We start from the raw sequence: 22,849 nt of genomic DNA, 5'->3' as shown, positions 1-22,849 counted from the left end.
ATATTTGCGTTACGTTGGAGGGATTTTATTATTTATCGTTAACTTAACAAATTTTGAAGATTTCGGAATAAATATTTTCAAGGCCCAAGAAGAGATCTTTTCCCAGGCTTTCAGGAGGTATCCGTATATATATCGCTGCAATGAGCCATAAGAATCAGTTTAATTAAAGAATTAGTTGAGTTATTCTGCTATAAATTGTGTTGTTACTGCTTTAAAGTTACTATGCAATATTTCCGCTTCTTAGGAAGAATTTGCTTTAGATCTGTTATTCTCCTTGAGTTTTTTCTAGCTATTTACTTTGATATGAGCTGTTATTTATTTGAATAAAGTGTTTGTATCGCTTTTGTCATATGGCTTAGTTATCAAGCTCCACGAACCCGTAGCGAGGAACAGAATTATTATTTGTTTCAACATAATGTAGTAAACCAACACTGATCTTTAATAAATTAAAACATATTTACGAATAGACTAACACAAATTGTTTCCATTGAGCACTGATCTCCATTAATGGAAAATATGATGTCAATAAGCATAAGCTAAAAACGGGCCCATATTTGCTTTTCAAAGATATGTGTGATTACGAAGAGCTTATGCTTTATATATAATATCTTTGACATATGTGAAATAAAAATATTAATTAAAATTTAAAATGCAAAGAGTCTCATTTTATTCGAGAAAATGGCGTCTTTTATATTGAAGTGACAATTCATGCGAATACCGTGATAGTTGATTTTCTTACATTCCATTAAGCAGGTAAACATATCCCTAGTACCATATTTCCATCTTTTTTATCTTAAACTATACTCGCAGTGGAATTTGTTCATTTAATTATTCACAAATGCTAAATCCAATCATACAAGTAACTTCGGTTTTATTCAATTACGAATTTTTAACTTAATCGGAGAGACTGGAGATCCGAAAGCCTCTTAGGGGATGGAATCATATCCAAAAAAGCATACATATGAAAAATAATGGAAATGCGATCCAATAAATCCTAGCTCTTTTTAAAACAAACTGAAAATTAAAAAATGACTTAAATGCCATGATGTAAATCTTTCGAGACAATAATAGAAAATATGTTATGCAGATTTTATGTAGGAATTTCTAATTTTCGCTCTAGTAAACAAACGTGACTGGGAAATACTTACTTCGATTTTACCGTTTTGCTAAATATTTATTCCTCGTTCGAGATTTGCTCATGTTTCATTCATTTCTTTTTAATAAAATCTATTAGCGTGAGTTCTGCATTTTATTTCTTATGATTGCGCATATAATATATTTTATAGATGATTACTAACAAATCGCAGCCTCTGCATATAAAAATTATTATGATTAATGCTTGATTTCTGTGAATAGTGTACTTTTGCAGCAAAATGGCGCAACGTTCCACAACACGTTAATAAAAGGAAGAATTATTCATGTCGCTTAAATAAATTATTTCCGTTTTCCTATACCATTTCAAACTAATTTTTTCTGTTATTTATGTTCATTTAATTCAGCATACACTCATTGATAGTTAAGATCAATAACAGGTTGATTGCACACAGACACTTAATATTCTATCAGTGGAAGTGCTTAATGTTTCTTAATAAAATTTTTTAAACACTGCTTAAATTGCCATTATGCCAAAAATTGAAGTTCAGTTTTAAAATGCATATTGGTACACTAATCCAATATCTTATTTAAATATAAAAAAAAAATATCTGAAATGTTTCAGATTTTAAATTACGTCCAAAGGGGCGTTTTTTTAACGTTTTGTATGTTACCTTTATTTATTAAATATCATGTTCTTTGCACTTAAACTATAAAATTTAATTCAATAGCAACGTCGCAAAATAATTTTAAAATGAGCTTATCTTTAGAATTTCCGATGCACAGTTCGACGCGTTGGAGATAAAAAGGTTTTTTTCCCCGTAGAGTGTTGCCATTGCTCTCTTTTAAATCGTTGAATTTGTTACTCAAAAATTCGTTAAATTTTTACAAAATATGAAATCAAAATAAAACAAATACTAAATTTCACATTTGGGATTTCAGATGCTTACATTCGCAGTAGGATTACGTCATTCAAAATTGGATGGCTCTAGATACCGTTGTTTTACCACAATGCGAGAAATATACATACATTTATGCAGATTTTTCATTATTTAATTTCTTCAAATATAATGCAGGACTCTAACATTTTGTGGCAACAGTTTGAAAAGTGAACCGACGTTTATAGGAGTCCGACGCAAAATGCCGAAACGAAAGAAATAGTCCTTCGGAGACTCAAATACCTTTGAACTAATAATAAAGTTAGAAAAACAGTTTTGAAAGAGAGTTTTCTGAATTTAATGATCGCCTAAAAGTATTAGTTAAGGTTTTTTACGCCCCTTCTGAGCTCGAAGTCAACTAATCTGTTTTCGAACTCACCTCTATAACACATTTCTCTTCAGCTTTATTCTTAAGGATAATTTTCGTCGCACTTACGCAATATACATTTCAGCAAAACATTACAAAAACTTTAAAATCAGCATACCAGCATATGTTTAGAATTCTCAAAGCAGTGGTAAATGTTGGTATACATTTTAATATTGTTTTCAGCCTTTTCTGTGTTCATCATATAAATGTTCAGTTTTCGTAATAAGATGGCTTGCAAAACTTTTGACAGCCCAAAAAGGAATCTCAGTCTCCAATGGGATAATAGTCTTAAAACTGTATTTTGCTCTGAATCACTATAAACGGCAGATAATTTTCAAATTGCTGCCACGAAATATTATCGAATTTCACGAAATTTGCCCAGGAGGGCTATTAATTTGATTTTGGTATTTTGTGTAATCGAATATAAAAACGACGTTTAATTTTTCAAATTGTTACCGCCAAATATTAGAACTCTGCATTACATTTAAATAAATTAAATAATGAAGAATCTGCATGAATGTATGTATGTTTCTGCACTGTGAAAAACAATGGTACCTACAGCTATCAAATTTTGAATAACTTAGCCCTCCTCCCGAGCATGGGCACCTAGTTAAGGTTTCAAATTTCGATTATCTATTTCATATCTGGTAAAATTTTAAAGAATTTTTGATTAACAAACTAAACGATTCCAAAGCGAATAGTTACAACACTATACGGGAAAAAAAAAAAAAAAAAAAAAAAAAAAAACATTTTTATCTCCAGAACGCTAGAATTTCTATCGGAAATTCTAAAGGTATGCTGTTTTTAAATATTTTGTGATTTTGATGCTGAATTGAATTTTATGTGGCGTAAGCGCCGAAAACGTGATACTTGACAAATAATGTAAACACACAAAACGTTAATAATAAAAAGACGAGGATAAGGTTTTGTAAAGCCCATCTTAGTATTAAAATTGAACATTGATATGATGAACTGAGAAAAGACTAAACAATAAATAAATTTAAAAAAGTCTTTCAGATTATATATATGACGCCTAAAAAAACGTTTTTTTCAATTAGACAAACATACGCACTTCAAGAGCATAGCATTTGGGCTAAAAGTACTTAAAAACAGCATAGCTTTATATTTTCCGCTGGGCAGAGTCGCGCACTGCAGGTAAAAGTATTTTATTCCTTACAGCAGTTTCTTAATCAGAAGTTCGTTAAAGTTTAAAAAATTAGAAATAGGTAATAAAACAAATTGGCAATTCTACATTCGGGTTTCCAGGTGCCCATATTCAGGTGGAGGACTACGTTATTCAGAATTTGATGGCTCTAGTACTTCTATGCTACTTATAAAATGTTTTGCAATTTTGGTGTTGAATTGTATATGGTGTAAGTAAGTGCGAAGAAAATTATGCTTAATATTAAAGCTAAAACATAAAAACAGCTAAGATAGAAAAAAAAAAGTGTTAGTAGGAACGACTCTAACAGCAGGCTGGTAGACTGCGAGCTCAGCGAGAGCGTAAAAATACCTTTACAAACTCTTTTGAGTGACCGTTAAAATATGAAACCTTTCAGATATTTTAATTTTTTTTATAATAATTTTGATAATGTTTTGTATCTTAACTTACATTGCAAAAAATTCAGTTCAACAGTAAAATCGCAAAATATTTAAAAACAGCATAACTTTAGAATTATCTTAGAACACTCCCGAGCACTGGAGATAAAAATTTTTATTCTGTACAGTTTCGTTACTGCTCGCATTCAAGTCGTTGAGTTTTTTTAATCAAAAATTAATTAAAGTTTCATAAAATATAAAATTCCAAATTCGGATTCCAGGAGCGCATGTTCGAATGAAATTATTCAAAATTTGATGGCCCTAGTTACCGTCGTTTTTCAAAATGCGAGGAACATATATACATGCAGATTCTTAAATATTTAATTTTCTGTAAAATAATATATAGAGGTAATATTTGGTGGCAACAATTTGGAAATTGATACAGCCATTTATAGCGGGCGACGCAAAATCCCGTTTTGTGACTAATAGCCTATTCCACATAACACTCTTTTGGGCTAATAAAGCAAAACTCTGCTTAATCTTTTATGAGAGGTAGTAAATGTAGAAAACAAGCCTTCTTAATGAATATAGATCTACAATTATCGACAGTTTCTTTGCAGACCATAAGTTCTAATATAAATTAAAAAATTTTCATACTTATTGTTAATAACTTTACTTACAGACGGAAAAAAATTATAAATACAAAATCTGCGAATCTGATACAGTTCACCTAATTAATAAAAATTATTATTTCAGTGTTGCATACGTTCTTATACTTATTTTAGATTCTGACTAACGCTGAAACCTAAATTATTATTAAATTGATGTGATTATCACTAATACAAATTGCGTAACGGTATGAAGATAAAAAATATTAAGGCTGATATTTTTATAACACTTTTATGGATGAATTGTTTATTTCGAAACGACACTGTTAATAGTTTTTCAGAAAAGTTTAATAAAATTAAAATAAAGGCCATTGCAGATCCTTTATAAGAAAAGGAATGATTTGAAAATTTGTTGGATTTGTATAATACAAACGGCAGTATGTCCATTTCTAATAAAAAAAATATTATCATATGTTCTGAGAAACAAAATAAACAACTGCAATTAGTAAAGAAGATGAGGTCATTTAAAATTCTTAAATTAGTTGTTAATCGCAAATGAAATTAAATCAGACGATATAAGAATTCTACATCAATTTCAAAATAAATATTATTTTAACAAAAATACGGCAAACATACGATTAGAACTGAACACTAAAATTTTACGTAAGTGCGATATTTCAGAAATTCTCAGAAAGCAAACGCAAATTCTTCTAGTGAAGAATTTGCGTCCAAACTCGAAATTCTTGTTCTTCGAATAGTTCTAGCTTTATGTTAAATTCCATTGCTGAAACCTTTGAAAAATGCATTGCTATAATTATAACTCAACCAAAACATCAACAATACAGTACACCTATTAAAACTATTCAGAACGTCAATAACGTACCCAGTTTTATGGCTTTCTGTTTCCCGCTCAGGAATTTCTCGTCAAATAAATAACTTGAATTATTTCCTTAATAATCGTTATTTTGGTGGCAATGGCTTATCATTATGTTTCACACTTGGGTATTAAATTGTGTGATATACATAAGAATTGACGGGTAACAATCGTCCCCATGCATATTATGACGATTGTAACACCATTGCATAGCCGTTAAAACAAGTTCCATATATAAAATAATTTCATCTGTAATATCTTTTCCTCTGATCATTCGCCGCGAATAGTAGTTTATTTACTTATTTATTTCAATAAAACTGAAAAAGAAATGTACTTAACAATACCAAAAATCTCAGATAAATAAATTATACAAGCATGCATTTGCTAATGAATTTGATTAGTTAAATTAAACTTCAAGCAAGTATTTCGAACACTAATTCTTCGCTGTTTTAAACAGTTATGACAATCTGTACGACTAGATTATTTCGATTAGGATAAAATACAGGACGGCTGTCTACCTGTCTAGAAAAAATGCCGTCTTGGAGGGATTTTCTAAGGAAAATTGGTTCGTATTCACCTTACACGTATGGGAAAATAGAAAACTCCTCTGCAACTAGCCCGTTCACTTGAATTTGATTCCAGACTGTCTTATCAGTGTTCAGCAGTTTTACCACCTGAACATTGGTAAGTCGCAGAACCACCTATGGTAGCTATTCACATTTCCATGCGTTAGATTTCTGTTCGAGTATTAAATCCAGAGGAAAATAATCATTCCACTTGTTATTAACACACATTCAAATTTTATTTACATATAATGCAGTGCTTTATAACAATAATTATTAGGGACGCGCCTTCGGTTATTATGAAGTCTAATTTCTTCATTCTTTCATGTTAATGTTAAGTTATCGAACAGCTCTACAGACAGGACGCTCGGAGCACCACCTAACAGTAGGTGTTATCAATTCATATCATCATCCAAATGTTGTCGATCTAAAAAGGAGATATTTTCATAAAGGACTTTCTAATAGAAACTGGTTCACATTAATGTTATGCATGAAAACAACACAAAATCTCAGGCATCTAGCTCGGTTCTAGAGAAATTAACATGTGCCAAATAACCTTAGTCAATAATTTCCATTTAATGTTGCAATACATATTTTACTGATTTACACTTTCGTTTTCTATGAGCAAAAATACGTTTAGTGGGTAATCAAGTTTGTTGTTAATTTATTTACATGCTTTATCACTTTCGTAGATCTTTTGATCCTAATATAAACATTAAAAATGAGCAATATACATATTCAAGATATTATTAAATAAACTTATAGGAATGTGTACAGTATGCTTTCTGATTTATTTTCGTTAATTCAGAAATTAGTTATGTGTTCAGGCAAGTAAAAAAAAATTCTTCAATTTTTAAACATGTTTTAAATGCTTCAAATAAATTTCTTCGAAGTATTTAGTGTTTTTATTTCGCTAAATTTCAAATCGAAAGTATCCTGAACTGAAAGACTAGTGTTCCACGTCTCGTGCACAAGTATTTTAGGCATAGCTACCACTTAATTAAGTCTTTTCTTTATTAAATAAGTACACAAGTCTCCATGTGACGTTAATTTCTGATGTAATAGTATACCTTTACGACTTTTTTTCCTACTATTTATCTTTCTCATATTGAACAGCTCATTTTAGTTGGAATATTTTGTTCTATAGCAGGGAGGCAAAACAGGTTGCAAAGGGAAAGAAATGTCTGACTCTAAAGAGTCATTCATGAGTTTACCTTCAGCATGAAATGATGCGTCGAAGACAAAGTGAAGTTTTCTGGTGCCTTTGTTTGCAGCGAAACGAACTCTTTTTAGGTTTTAAAAACTCAGACTTGTCCACGAAACCTTCTTTTTAATAAATATTTGTCTATCATAGCTTTGTAATGCCCATGAAACTTCGGATGCTTCTTAACTCTGCGACTCAAATTGCTTTTCTGCAGCCTCAAAATTGTGCAATAATTCCCTTGCATACTCTTTCAACGGCAAGCAAAACATATATCTATTGCCCTCAAATTTTACGGATTCTTGAATTTTTCCAAAAATAGCATCGTCTTCTAAGCTGTGACTCTCATCAGATTTATTACAAAATCCGAAAACTTCCAACTGCCATAAATTTCTCAATTCGGACGTTGAATCAACTACTAAATTATTTTTAATTTGTATCAAATTAGGATGATATTAAATGTTTCTGATGCATTACATGTGTCTTCTATTCCACTCACGTGCCGCTCCAGTTAAGTTTCTACCTCTACTAATCATTCAGAAATTCTCAGACCCTTCCTGTAAAGCATCCACAAACAAATCTAACTCTGAAAGATTTTCTTTATAAAATTGTTTAATATTATCAGTACAATATTTTAATAACATTATTCATTAAGTTTCTTAACTTACAAAAAATGAAAATAACATTTGGACATTGATCAGTTTAAGTGTACTAATATTTTTCTAAAAAATTAAATAAATAAATTACTTTCTTTTGAACACTGAGTTGTTTTAGTTTACCATATTTCATACATTCATTTTATTTGCATAAAAGCTGCTCTATGGCCACTCCTGCTCAACAGCTTTTAATTGATAGAATCCTGATTTTTAAACTAAAGGTCTGTCGTAATGACTCATCTCAAAATTGTTTCAAGCGTCGTACTGAAATTTGCATGCTAAACTTAAATTGGGATTTTTTAAATCTTTGTTATATTTTTAATTTTTGTTTGCTTTAAAATCTTTAACAGCAAGCCCTTCAAGCTATTATTCTGTACTATGAAGTTCTGCAATTGCATTTCTAATTTTTTTTCAGAAATAAAATATATTTTATTGCCTTGAATTTTGGTTAAAAGGAAACACGATAACTATAAAAATAAATTTTCTCACATACAGGGGAGTAAATATGTTTTCAGCGTAGTGAAACAAAAAACTTCCATCTATTCGAATCTTTTCTATATCGGTCCACATTTGAGCGAGTGTAAAGACCGATAGATATTAGTAACTTGACCCAATTTTTAAATCTCGACGAATGAGCTGGCTGCATCGGTGGTTTTGTAATTTTCCCAATGTATAACATAAATATAAAATAATTCCCCTTAACGTCCTCTCCTCACGCATTCATCTCCTCAAGCAGATAGCCCTCGTATGCCCTGGCATATTCAAATAATACAACATAACCTAATCTTTTGAATTTCCGCATAAGCTACCGTAAGCAATATATCTGAAATTTTACTTTCTTAGCATGTAAGACTCAACTTTGCTATCTTACATTTAGTGAAACATTTTACTATAACTGATTAACTAATTTCGACTTTTTTGCAAAAGCTTTTATGTCTTGAGTGACTTTCGTCGAAGGAAATGTGTTGTAAATTTCAACTAAGTAAGTTTTATGTTTCTTCGCAAGTGGAAATGTTTTATGCTTCTTAGCAAGTTTTATGTTTCTTCACCATCATCTAGATCCTTGATCGACATTTATTATCACCAGAATAAACTAAATGGATTTTCTAAGATGAAAATATTACTACTTAAAACATATCGTGTTTGGATTTTACCGATTTCATTCTTTAATTTTTCTTCTGGAAAATACTTTTAAAAATTCTAAAGGTATAACAAAATAATTTTGGTGTAATATTCATCAAGATCTCAAAATTTTTCGTAAGAATTAATATCTTAATCAGGGATAATACAGATTTATCTCTGATTTATAGACTTGAACTTAGTACATTTAACACATGCAAAATCTCGAAATATTAGAAAGTAATTGCACAAATTCACAATGCAGTATATATGTATTTATTAATATTATGAAATTCAAATATTTCTGCAAATGTTCGCAAAAAAATATCAGACATATTGTACGTTAGATTTGCCAGTAATACCCTAAGATTACATGATAGATGAAACCGAGGAAAGGTTCATGGTAAGATCGATGAAACGTAGTTGGAGAGTAGTTTTGCATATACGTTTTAATTAAGCAGGACCAAACGCTAAACAAAAAATTTTCATAGAAGAGAAATATGCAATTAAGAATATAATTTTCATATATATAATCAGTACATAGTAGTATTAAAATAAATGTGCTACATTAAAACGGAGTTATTTCGATGGTTTCATAAAATTTAACAACTCATCTGCTGGCTGTAATGATACTTTATCACGTAAGCTTTCTTCATAGTAAGCTAATATTTTGTATTCTGTCTTAGGCTTTTCTCGTTAGATTCTGTTTTCTCTAAAATTTGTAACCTTTTTTTTTTTTTCAGGGTAATCGAGGCGAGAACTTTTGTCAAGCTGAAATTGACGTATGCTTCTCTGGTGAACCTGGGTCTTATGCGTCAACTTATACAGCAGGGATTTGCTCCTGTATCTGAGAGCTGTCTATCTGAGAGGCGACAAGCGCTCGAGTGTCAGTTCTTGATATAAGAGTCCAACATCTTGTTGATGCCGTCACTATGAATTTCCTAAATTGTCTGACAAACTTTATTACTTTCTGGCATTTCTTCTCGCATTAAAAAGAGAATCTATATATTTTCTTTCAGACATGATTAAATTTTTTAAATTATTTTTACGTTTTGAGGATTACTTAGATTACCACTAAAATAGCTACTTTAATAAAATTACAACTAAGCGTGTCTTTAAAACTGCAAACATACAATTTTATTAAACCCAAAAAGTGCTCACAAATTTAAACCAAATATGAAACTAAGTTTGAAGGAACTTAAAATTAGTTCTCTAAAATTGAGAACAAATCTTCAAACAATTGAATGCTGTAAAATAGAAGCGCATAGTTAAAAAAAAACCGAATTTTTCATTTTCATTTTCAGTTGCAGCTTGTAACGCTTGCGTAAGTTATTTTAGTTGTATATAGAATAGCGATTGAGAATATTATTGAAGTTTGTTTTAAGAAAACATTCCTAGAAAAATTCGGTGTCGAAACCATTTCTAAAATAAAGGCATTACTTTGCTAAACATGCAGTATACAGTAATACACCAAATTATGTAGATAATGCTTTTACGCAAATTCGTAAAGAGTGTAATTACGTTTTAAGCTGTAATATCTATTATATTGTATAAATGAATATATGTGTATGTATATTATTTGCCCAATATTATTTTATAAACGGAACATCTGCAACAATCTCGAATATAAAATACCAAAATTATATATTTAATCGAAAAAAGGAAAATGTTATAAATATTTACTCGAATATAAAATAGAAAAGTATGAAAAATATCCAGAAGAGTATAACAATAAGATTTTTCAAATGAAAAAGTCTCGAGAGCGCTAATTTGGCCGCGTAATGCGAAAATCGTCGCTGGAGGTGGATGGTTGCGAATAGAAATGGTATTCTCTAAAAATGTGCCTCTCTTGACATTGAAATCTGAGTACTGTTGGGTTCGTTTGTTTGACTTGTCATCTTGATGTTGATCTGAGCGGAATATCACAAATTCATTTAGAACAGCTTATGTGGTTACATGCTTTTTATCCTTTTAGATGGTCTTGAAGCTAGATATATCGGAATGGATACGGTTGTTAATATTCCCGAAATGCTACATTTTCGGATAGCGGCCTTCTCCTGTAAGTCTTCAACGCTTGTGTATGTTTCCTGTTTTCAACAATTCGAAGTTTGTTCTTCACTACCGCATTTATTTTCGAAATCTATTGATCTCAAGCTATTGTTCTTCAAGCTCAAGTGTATATTTTAAGCTGTTGTTCAAGTAACTTTCCGTTTCATATTTTCTTCCTCAGTTTCCTTAGATTTGCCAAGTTATCGTGCCACAAGTGGTTGGCTGAGTTCTAAGCACAAAGTGTGCCCTTGTTTTCTTCTTAGTTTAAAATAAAGGTTCTTTAACATCCTTCGCAATCTTCGGTTATTATTACTTTCTTGTACGAAGTAAATGAATTGTTGTAATCGCGAAAAATTATATTTATCTTACATATTTCAACGAAAATATCCATTTTGACCGCTATCGAATGCAAATGAACGATGGTTTTACGCGACATCTGTACGTAAGCACACAATAAAGGATTCTTTTTCAAATAAATGGTTCCAAAAATATTAAAATTGGATTTAGAAGAGATATTTTAGGAAGTCTGTACGTACCTACGTATGTATGTATGTACGTATCTATGTATGTGTGTATCTCGCTGTATCTCGCATAGCTCAAAGAGGAGTAGCCTCAGAACGTTGAAATTTTGTATATAGGGCTGCTATAACATGTAGTTAAGCACCTCCTTTTTTGGTTGCAATCGGCAGCACCAAAAGTATATAAATATATATATATATGTATATATACCCACTCTGTTACTCGGAACCGTGAGCTCAGTTTTTTTTTATTCTTAAATGTTGATAAACTGCGTTTTTTGCTTTGAAAATGATTGAATTATGTTCTTATCTTCCAGTTAAAATTTTTATGCCTTTAGTTTAGCATGAAGTAGTTGTAGAATTATCAACAATTTAAAAGTTGTTTAAGTGCGGCTACGAACAATTTTTCTATCATAGCAGCCATATTTGTTTATTTGAACTTAGCAGATTAGTGAATTCAGTTTCTGCAGTGTCTTTTTGCCGAGCGGGACCAAAAGTAAACTTTTAGTTTTGTGCACAGAAAAATCTGCCTTCTTTCCGCTGGCAGAATTGCTTGTTTTTGCCTTAGCACAAAGTTACTTAATTAATTACATTTGGATTATATTTCAATCTAATATATTTATCTATAAGATGTGTTGTGAACAAAAGTAAGAAAAACTTGGACAACATGGTCTTTAAGCGAGAATCACGTTTATTCTTTAGTGTGATATATTATTTTTTGCAAAATTGCCGTTGAATTGAATTTCATGGTTTAAGTGCGAAGAACATGATATTTAATTCATTAAGGTAACACAAAAAAATTTTTAAAAAAAAAGCTCTTTGGGCGTAATATAAAATTTGAAATATTTCAGATTTTTTTCCTTTTTATACTTTTCTATATTTTTCAATTTTTAATAAAGATATTTTGAAGTTATATGTATTTTTGCCTTGTCGCGAAGTGAGCACAGACTTAATTGAATGAGAAATTTATCTCTTACGAAATTTGAGGAAATAAGTTAAACTGAAATGCAGCAAAAAATGCGTCCAATTTAAGATTCCGTACAAGGAAGTCATGTGGTGTACATAACAGATTTTTTTAGACTTGGCGATTATCCACTAGCAGTCTATCTAAAGTTTAGTTACAGTTTATGATAATTTTGTCGATACTTATTTCTCATTGACAGGTTTTAGTTTGAATTATAAATGCACGGTACATAAAAAACTGTTTCTTCCATAACGAATGGAATTAATGGAATCAATGTGGTGAAATTTCTTCTTTTCTGGAGGGATGAGAAAATTTTCCCTGGAATGATTAATGAACTTGTTTGATCTTTTAAAATATCAGCACTTCAAAAAACTATATCTTAGGCAGCACAGATAGTCAATTAGATGAAATAAAAATTATCTTTAAATTACAGCAGAAAGAACTTTAGTAATAAAAGCAAACATTTTTCTAGCTATACACAAAACGCATATACATAAACCTGAAACTCAAGCTAGATCACATCCAGTAGATATAAAATATATTCTCACAAACACAAAATATTTTAAATTTAAGATAAAATAATAAAATATAGTTTTTAAATATTTTTACATTAAAACAGTGAAATATTGTTGTAAAAATATTTAACAGAAGAATACCTAGCCATATTTTACCGAATGTAAAATTATTTTTTTCTCTCTTTCAAAAGCGAACTTTATCGTCTACCTTTTAATGTAACTGCGTAGATCTTGCAGTTACATTAAAAGTACATTAAAAGGTAGACGGCAAAGCAAGAATTTATTTTAGCATCATTTATGTTTTTATGAAAGAGGATATTGTTTGAAAAATCTAATTTTGCAATGAAATATTGTACAAAATTCCATAAAAATCAGATGTCTAAACATGCCTTGTATTTTAAAGAATTTTATTACTGAGAAATACTTTTAAAATATATGTATATGTATATATAGAGATATAGATATAGATATAGATATATGTGTGTGTGTGTGTTTGTGTATGTGTGAGTATATACATTTAAATAAAAATTACTATATTTATTGTTTATGCATAAAGAATTAATATATGTATTGTCTTTCTTCCAGACTGAAAGAAATCGAATAGTTATATTTTACAAGTTCTATACATATTTTAATCTCGCAGGTTTTCGGTATTATTATAATTGGAGAAAAAAACATACTTGCTGTCTTTAAAAATAAATGTAATCCTTGCTTTTAGCTCATAAAACCAGGAATTTTCTTTCTTTCTTTAGTCAATTTGCTTAGAAGGACTACTAATTTCCTTTTGGAATTTTGCGTTGAATCAATGTAAATGTCGGTTGACTTTTCAAATTATTGCCACCAAATATTAGAGCCCTGTATTATATTTAAAGAAATTAAGAATCTGCATAAATATGTGCAGCTTTCTCGCATTGTGATAAAACAATGGTACTTAGAGCCATCAAATTTTGAATACGTACGTTTCCACCCAAATATGAGCATCTGGAAGCCCAAATTTGGAATTGGTTTTATTATCTATTTCATATTTTGTAAAACTTTAACGAATTTTTGATTAACAAACTCAATGATTTAAAAGCGAGCAATGCAACACTGTACGAGGGAAAAAAACATTTATCTCTAGCCCTTCGAAACTGGGTATCGGAAATTCTAAAGATAATTTCATTTTAAAATTATTTTGCGATATTGCTATTGAACTGAATTTTATGTTTTAAATGCAAAAAACATGGTATTTAATAAATAAAGGTAACACACAAAACGCGCCTTTGGGCGTAATGTATTGAAAATCGTAATAAAGTACCTTTGGAATATTTTTTTTATTTAGTGCAGCTTATCTACCAGATTTGATTGACCAGTAGATAAGTGGATAGACTAGTGGAACCCCAGTTCTGTTGCAGGTAGTGTGCATGAGATGTTTTCATGCTGAACGTTAATATGAGACCTTTCATCCTAAAATTTCTTCATCAATACTTCATTCTTTATTGGTAAATAGGCTCACCTGTAACCGAGCGGTAAAGTCGCTGAACACTGCTAATTCTGACTTTGGTTCGATTCCAGGCGAATGAGCTGCCTGCATGAGTGTTTTCGTGTTTTTCCCCATGCGTAAAGAGTATACGAGCCTTTAGAAAGTCCTTTATGAAGTCCTCCACGAATGCATCCCTTTTCTTAGACAGATAGCCCTCGCGTGCTTTGCCATAATTAAATTAACAAAATTAACGAAACTATCGGTAAATACCAAGAATGTGATTTACAGTAATCGAATAATAGTTTTCTATTAGATCAGCAAAGAAAGAGAGACGAAGTTCATTTCCTCTCTTTCTTTCTACTTGCCAAAAATTAAAAACCGCGCATTTTTCAACTAATTTGTTATCATCATCAAATTATTATAACCCAAACCGCTTAGAACAATATGCCTGTGTATGCCAGTCTCGTTAGGAGCAGTGGTTTAATACTTGCACATATCTTATAGGAGGCAAATTTTGATTTAAATGTTCTTTTGAGCTATCTCGTAGTGTATTAAGAATCTTGATCATGTTTCATAACGCACTTCTAATAAGTCTAATTTTTAGATTACACGTATAAAAAATTATTTCCTCCATATAGTAAACTAATTTTAACTATAGAAACCCCTATAATTTAGTAAGTTTTTCTTACTTTCTTTCTTTACTTTTCTTACTTTCTTTCTTTACTATCTTTTCTTTTTTTTCGGGGGGGGAGGGTGAGGGAGAAGTTTCACTATGTTATACTACAATAACTTGAATCAATCGTGGCCTGTCACGTTACTAGTTTTAAGGCCTTCTACCACTCTTGTAGCAATAAACGTTATTTTCAGATTTTAAAAACATATTTAGCATCATAATGAACTAAACTACGATTTTAATACAAAAAAGCATGCATGAACAACTTTTGTTTCTACTTTTCTTCTCTTTTACTATACCTATTACTTAGAAATTAAAATAAATCAAAACAGATGTTTTATAAGCACTTACATAATTAGTGTAATTAATAAAGCATCATACATTAATACTGTAAAAAGAAGGCCAATAAATGTAATCAACTAGAGAATGGTAGCTTAATTAATTGTAAGAATAACGAAAAAACGCTCGGAGTGGGAACAAGATTAATCAAGAATGAAACTGTTACGTAAATAATTATATTTACAGGCAAATAAATAATTATTTTTGACCTCAGAATATTACACCTCATGTTTCGCATTCAAAAACCGCTTTTTCAAACATAACTAAAGGAGGGATACAAAACTCCAGCGAATCTCTAAAATGGATACTTTAGTTCCTTTGTTGACTTAGATAGTTTCTAAATTGTTATATAACTTTCTTTAACACAGTAAGTTAGAAAATGCCAGAATCAAACACAGGAATTTACCTGTTGTAATAAAATCGGTAACGTTTTCTTAACGCTCACAAATATTTCAAGTTGGTTCATTATTCATAACTAACACCGAGCTTTCCTAATTATTTAGAGACAACGACAGTTTGTTCGCGCATTCGTCGATAATTTCCAGCTGGCTCTCATTATAAAAATCTAGCGACATTTTCTAATTAAAACTTTCTTGGACAACTCTGCCCTTGACAAAAACTAAAACAGTAACTTTTTCTCACTGAAACACCTTCGACGGAAAAGCTCTATTTTTCTTCTTTTGAATTCATTTTATGAATAAAAGCATGGCTTTTATATTTAATTCTTAAAATAGTTAAGGAGAATATGACGTAATTTTTAAGCTTCATATTAAGTTCCTGTGAATGGTTACAGAAGAAATTCAAGCTTAGATACATGAAACGTGTAAAGTGAATATGTGAAGGATAAATAATTCAGAAGTTAATTTTAAATAGACTCAAAATATCGAAATGGATTCTAGCTGGACAGAATTCTTTCTCTTGTAAATACTAATCCAAATTGAACGCGTTTATTTTCCATTGCTAAATTAATATCAGTAAATTAAAACATACAGAGAAGGCTAAAGAGTTTCCTTTTAACAGCTTTGCGGCAGTATGTACAATGCGTTCCGTATGCTGACTAACCCAAAATAAAAATAGTCATCAAGCTACGCGTTACCGAGTATTAAGTTACCTTCAGAATTGTGCATGCAATAAGCATTGTTTTCATCACTGATAATCAAATGCTTTCAAAACAAACTAAAATTAGTATTTTGCCTGTAAAGGAAGCAAACGCATGTAAATGTTATCTTATTTTAGTGTTCTGGGCTGCGAAGTCTACTGAAATAAAAACGACTTTCGAATTGTCTGTAAATCGTTTATCCTATTGATATTGCAGCTGGATCCAGGTGAAATTGGATACTTTTAAAATGGATACCTTGTCCCTAAAATCTATATCCATTCCGATCAGGTTCCTCCCTCCTCCAATTCTATTCGTATTATGACAAAAGAAGGGAGATTTTTCACTCTGCAAATGAGTAAACAAAAGATCCCATCTAAATGTGTTTACATAAAATTAGTTAAATTAAAATATATAGCAGAGCTATCAAAGTATTTCCGTTTAATAGCACTGTAGTATATATTAAATGGATAAGTTGCCTTTTTGAAATATAAAAGAAGAGCAGAAAGTAACTCACTGTATGTTTACGACAAAAGCTTAATGGATAGACTAAACATATGCACATACACAAGTAAAATTGCATCAGCTATTTTTGATACGATAAGAACTAAGTCACTAACGAAACTTTTCCAATGTCGATTCCAATTTTAATACACCTTTTTCATAAAAATTGGGTTTACTGTGTTGGTTTTGGATTAAAATATTAGTCGTATGACTACATAGCAAAGTTCAATAAGTCTTCTAAAGCCTAATTATTTAATCGTCATTACATATTGCAGAACCTAACCAAATGTATCAAGCGATCTAAGGATGGTATTATAAATTTGCCTTCAAGCGTTTCTGGCAGATCCATGAGCTCATGTCATGCATTGACTTGACAAGTATGATAAATTGCACCATTTGAAATATTGAAACTTTTTGTCACTGTTTTTGATGCATTCATCGATCATTCCATATCGCCTATTCAATGATTCTGATAGAGCTGATGATGAAGCAGTTCGAGATTGACTTGAATGGTCCGAATCTTTAATGTTTATACGGTCTCTTCAAAGAATATGGCAACTAAAAGTATTCCAAAAGGTAATAGACCAATACTTCGGCTGATGATTCAATCCAACTGATCTTCCATTGATTCCGGCCTCCTGGAAGCTCCGAAAAAAATCATTCCTAACGTTTTCAAAATGCGTTCCCAAAACCTTCCACAAAATTCTCCTCTTAACCAGAAGTATATTCTTGTCGATACAAATGTTGCAAAGGACGGCCAGGAGAGTTTATTTATAACCAAGCTAATTTTCCGTTTTAAACTTTGATCAATTCCAAATTATAAGATTTACAGCTTCAAACATATAAAAACCAGAAGTACAGTACACGATCAGTTGGAATGACACATGCTAAAATTATTACATAAAAGGCAAAAAAATAAACAAATTAATAAATATGATACAGAGCATAAAAATATACAAAGGCCAAAGTATACTCAAATAAACATAAATATTTACAACAGTACTGGAAAAAAAACACCCTTTTCAACAGAATTTAAGAAACTGACCTTAAATCACATGAACAACATTTATATTTCATGGCTGCAAATGAATTGTTCAGCATTTATTAATTTCAATTTAGATTATTTTTCAATTATTATGCAATAAACCTAAGCGCAAAATTTCACAAATGTGCGTGACTGAGTTTTCAAGTTGAGAGTGCTTCTAATTAAATTCCAAAGGAAATGCAGCTGCTTGCTTCGAATAAACTTTTTATTTTTAAGCATATTCAAACAATATTCAATAAATGTATGATTTATAAACTACAGAATTTTGATGAGGATGGTGTATAACATTTCACACTCTACTGACTGGAAGCAATGAAATTCGCACATGTAAAATTATTGCATTAAAATCGCAATATCCGCATGCGCTCACATTCATCAGACGTTATCGTAAACAAGAGAAAATGTGATTTACTGATTATCAGACCCCATATTTTCGTATAACAAATTATAACCATGATTACATATTCTACGTATAAAACTAAAGACATATTCCAATTTAGCTCATCTCTCGTCTTTCCTCAGTAATTTGAGTTGCAATTCTTCGCATTCCTCCCCCCCCTCCGAAATGAGACGGAAAACACGCGTTCTTTTCGCTCGAATATTCCGTTAGGTATTTTCGCTTTCAAGGCACATTCTTTTCTTTCTTTCAGTTAATGGTAGTTTATTAAATTTAGCTTTATTTAATAACTACTGTCGTGTACTGATCTTGTACAAGCGGGTATTATCATTCTTTTGCATCATAAGGTAAAATCTCTTAGAAATAGCTGAAACTCATAAAATCTGCATACCTTGTTGAGCTTTCAAGCTCTTCGTGCCATAAAACATAAAAAATCAGCTAAGTCCTGTTCGGGTCTAAGATGGATTGCTGAAATTAGAGCCATGAATTTTAGCCGGACGTATTAACATGCAAGTACACGCACGGGGAAAGACGATAATTCCCTATATTCTCCCCACGGCGAATGGAAATAAAACCCCAGATAGTGACGAATAACGAAAAATCTTTCTCCACATTTCAGTCGTTCGCTATTGTAAAGCTTTTTTAGTATTGTCGGAGGCAGGAAATGTAAGAATATAAGTACTTACTACGTTCATTAATTTTCCATAATAAAGCTTACTTTTTTTACCAGGGATAGGGAGACTTCCTTTTTAACAAGCAAAAATGATAGAAATTAAAATACTGTTTCACGAAAGATCTATGGGAAAAGGATTAAAGAATCCTTCTTTAATTTAAAAACAGCATATAATTTTTAAAATAAAATAATCATTTCAAGAAAAGCAACTTGTTAAAAATAAATGATTTTCTAACCTTATAAAATAAGTATTTACACCAGTGTGTAATCAAAGTATAGTTCAAGGGCAGGCGCATCACATTTATACCCAGGTTATATTCCTTCTTTCTGCATTTTACCTTTTATATCATAGCTCGGCGTCATTATTTGTGATATTCCCCGTCCTAGCAATTAGCATTCCGAAAACAAATTGTTTTATTTCCCTATGTCCTTAGGAGAAAATTGTTTTCATGAGTTGATGAGAACAGCACACAGAAACGAACATGCTCCTGTTATCCCTTTTTAATGAAGTCATCTCTTTAGCTCAGCGAAAATAATGGAAGAACGTTTTTGTCATCAGAATGATGTTCAACTTAGAGACAACTTTCAGAAACTTCGAAGACTTATTGCATCAGTTAAATATTTTCTAAGCATTACCGTTGTCTTGTGTCTAAGAAAATAAAGCTTCTATTAGATTTTCAGATTCAGAAATAGACTGAACTAAATAGATTCAGAAATAAACAAAACTAAATAGATTCATAAGTAAACAAAACTTTTATTTTTTGCCAAAACGTAAATGTATAGATAATTGCTTTTGACAAAAAGACAGTTTTTATTGGAACCTTTCAGCACAATGAAAGTCAAAAGGGTTAAGTTAGATTAATTGATTAAGGCAAAGCACGCGGTCAATATTTGCCCACAGGGAAGTAATGCCTTCGTGAAAGTCTTTCAAGGGACACTGACTCGTACTCACATTACACATAAAGAAAACATGAAACCTCCAATCCAGCCAAATTCGTTTGCCAGGATTTGATCCCAGATCCAATATCGAGTGTTTGGATATTTTTCTGCTAATCTGCTAATAGCAGGAAGGCAAGACCGATATCTCTGCTTAGACTAGAACTTGTATGTTAGAAAAATAACATTTTATTATTATGTTCAAAAAAGTATCGCGTCTTACCACATGACGTGAATCACATTACGTTTTCAGTTCTTAACTATGGACAATGGGTTGTTGTCCTTTAAGTGTCCTGAAAGTCCGTCATTTCATTGTAACTCTTGAATTATTCTGAATAATGAATAGTTCATCTCATTGTGACTCTTGAACTGTTCTTAATAACAGCAACACATTCTTAACTGCAACTGATATTCAGTTCGACTACCCATAACACGTATCTAAGATTATACGTATACATTTTTAGGATGACCAATGCATAACATTGATTTCCATCATACTACGACAAATGCGTTTTATGATGGATACTATTTCGTGAGTTGTAGAAAAGCCGTGAAAACTATAATTTATTGTGAGCTATAATATCCTATCCACATGACAGTAAAGCAAATATACACAATACGCAAGCATTTTCAATCAGGAAATTTTATATTTTGCTTCATTTTTGAATGAATTAAAAAACGTAATTAGACACAGACGTATGAAACATTCATTGTTTCGAGAAGCTGATGATACGGGAAGAAGAGTAAAATAGTCTAGAAGTATCTCAAGGTCTCGGGTAACGATAGACGCTTTCTAAAGGGTGTTCCAAAATTAACGCAAGATTAAAATTCAATATAAAAGAGAGTTTTTACTCTTTAGATATTTATTTTTTAAGTGAATCATCAAGTACATAGGATAGGATTATTTATGGAATAACACATCGGGCAAATGGCCTCCACGGCTTTGCTGGCACATACGCACCCTTCCGTCGAAATTTTTCATGATCTTTTCTGCATAATTGTGGTTGAATTTCCTCTTGTAATGCACGTGTGGTTGTGGGATTGTTGACATAGACCTTTGACTTCAAATAACCCCCTAAGAAGAAATCTAATGGTGTTAAATCACATGATCTAGAAGGCCAATTCTGATCACCGAAACAACAGATTACACTATCAGAAAATGTCTCATGCAGTAATTGAATTGTTTCATTGGCTGTATGGCATGTGGCACCGTCTTGTTAAAACCACATATTGGCCATATCAATGTCATCCAATTTCGGCAGAAAGAACTGTGCTATCATGTCGCGATATCGAGCACCATTAACAGTTGCTGCTTGACCAGCCTCATTCTCAAAAAAGTATGGTCCGATGATGTCTCCTTCCCAAACTCCGCACCAAACAGTGACACTTTGTGGTTGCATTTGTTTTTCGCTAATCACACGTGGGTTCTCCGAACCCCAAACACTATAATTTTGGCGATTAACAAAGCCATCGAGGTGAAAATGTGCTTCATCGCTTAGGATTATTTTGCTCGAAAAACCAGCATCCACTTTTTGATGATTAATATAATCCATTCCACGAACTCTCTTCGCTGTTCATAGGCTTCAGTTGTTGTGTTAATGGAATTTTGTAAGCATACAGACACAGATCTTTTGTGAGTATACGCTGTAGAGAGCTTCTTGAAATTTGCAATTCTTGTCCACGACACTGAATTGATGTTCCTGGGGTTTTTACCAACACTCTCACGCACTGCTTCAATATTGACATTTGAACGGCTTGTTTTTGGACGACCGGTGTGTTTAGCGTCTCCAACTGATACAGTCTCCACGAATTTTTTAATTAATCTTTTTACAGTTGACGAGATTAAAACACTATTTTTACCATATTTTGTATAAATTTTTCGAACTGTGGCCGCCAAACTTTCACTATTTAAAAAATATTGTTCAATAATGAAGACACGTTGTTGTATCGTATAACGCTCCATTTTCACTAACCCTAAACTCTCGGCTTTCAAACTGTTCCTTTTTCAGGGTTGCCACCAACTTAATGCAAAAATTGCGCCAAATTCAAATCTTGCGTTAATTTTGGGACACCCTTTACTTCTTGGTCACAAATAATTCACGGACTTGACCGACATCCTCTTAAATTGATAAGAAACCAAACAGTAATAATGTAAAATGTTTCAACGATTAAAAGCTGAATTCGTGCGGAAATCGGGTTAAAAGAAATGTACCTCTGAAATAATGAATTAGTGAATCCTACTATAATAACCAAATAAAAGTAAAGTTTACTTATTGATGTATGTATTCTGCTTTAATGTCAAATAAATTGAACAATCGTAAATGTTAGTTTACGATGATCAGTTTTATTTATTATTTTCATTTTTCACAGTTATTTGAACGGCTTCTAATACTAACTGGAGTTATTTGCTAAAATATTTAATAAAATGTTACTTGGTGAATGTGTACTTCTTGTATCACTTATTCGGCTTTCAGGCTCTCACACCATGGTTAAATCGCTGTACACAGGTAATTCGACCTAGGTTCAAAGAGCTGGTTTAAGCTGGCAGAGTCCGATTTCATGTTTTCTCCCATGTGTAGCATGAGTACGAGGCAATTTTCCTTAAAACTTCTTTCACGAAGTTATTCCTTTCCTCAGGCAGATAGCCCTCGTGTGTTTTGCCATAATTTAAAGTAATTCTTATATATAATCCTTTTGCTTTCAGATTTACTGTACACCACT

The 22,849-nt window shown here is 31.3% G+C and overlaps 1 protein-coding gene and 1 long non-coding RNA gene across 5 annotated transcripts in view; one reads left to right on the top strand and one right to left on the bottom strand.

Moving 5' to 3' along the window:
- The window catches only part of LOC146998021 (uncharacterized), a 95,465-nt gene extending 85,482 nt beyond the window's left edge, over positions 1–9,983 (top strand). Inside the window, exon 2 of the long non-coding RNA XR_015040222.1 lies at positions 9,701–9,983. This is a non-coding gene — a long non-coding RNA (uncharacterized LOC146998021). The remainder of the gene's footprint in view (positions 1–9,700) is intronic.
- Positions 1–22,849, bottom strand: part of LOC118183693 (FMRFamide receptor-like) — a 603,920-nt gene that overhangs the window by 546,309 nt on the left and 34,762 nt on the right. The window lies entirely within an intron of this gene.

The sequence above is a fragment of the Stegodyphus dumicola genome, chromosome 3 (assembly GCF_044657685.1).
Source record: "Stegodyphus dumicola isolate Sdum_Otavi_A_Nest chromosome 3, ASM4465768v1".
In the NCBI taxonomy this organism is placed as follows: Eukaryota; Metazoa; Arthropoda; class Arachnida; order Araneae; family Eresidae; genus Stegodyphus; species Stegodyphus dumicola.
The sequence above is the reverse complement of the archived record's forward strand: the minus strand, read 5'-3'. Positions and strand labels throughout refer to the sequence as shown.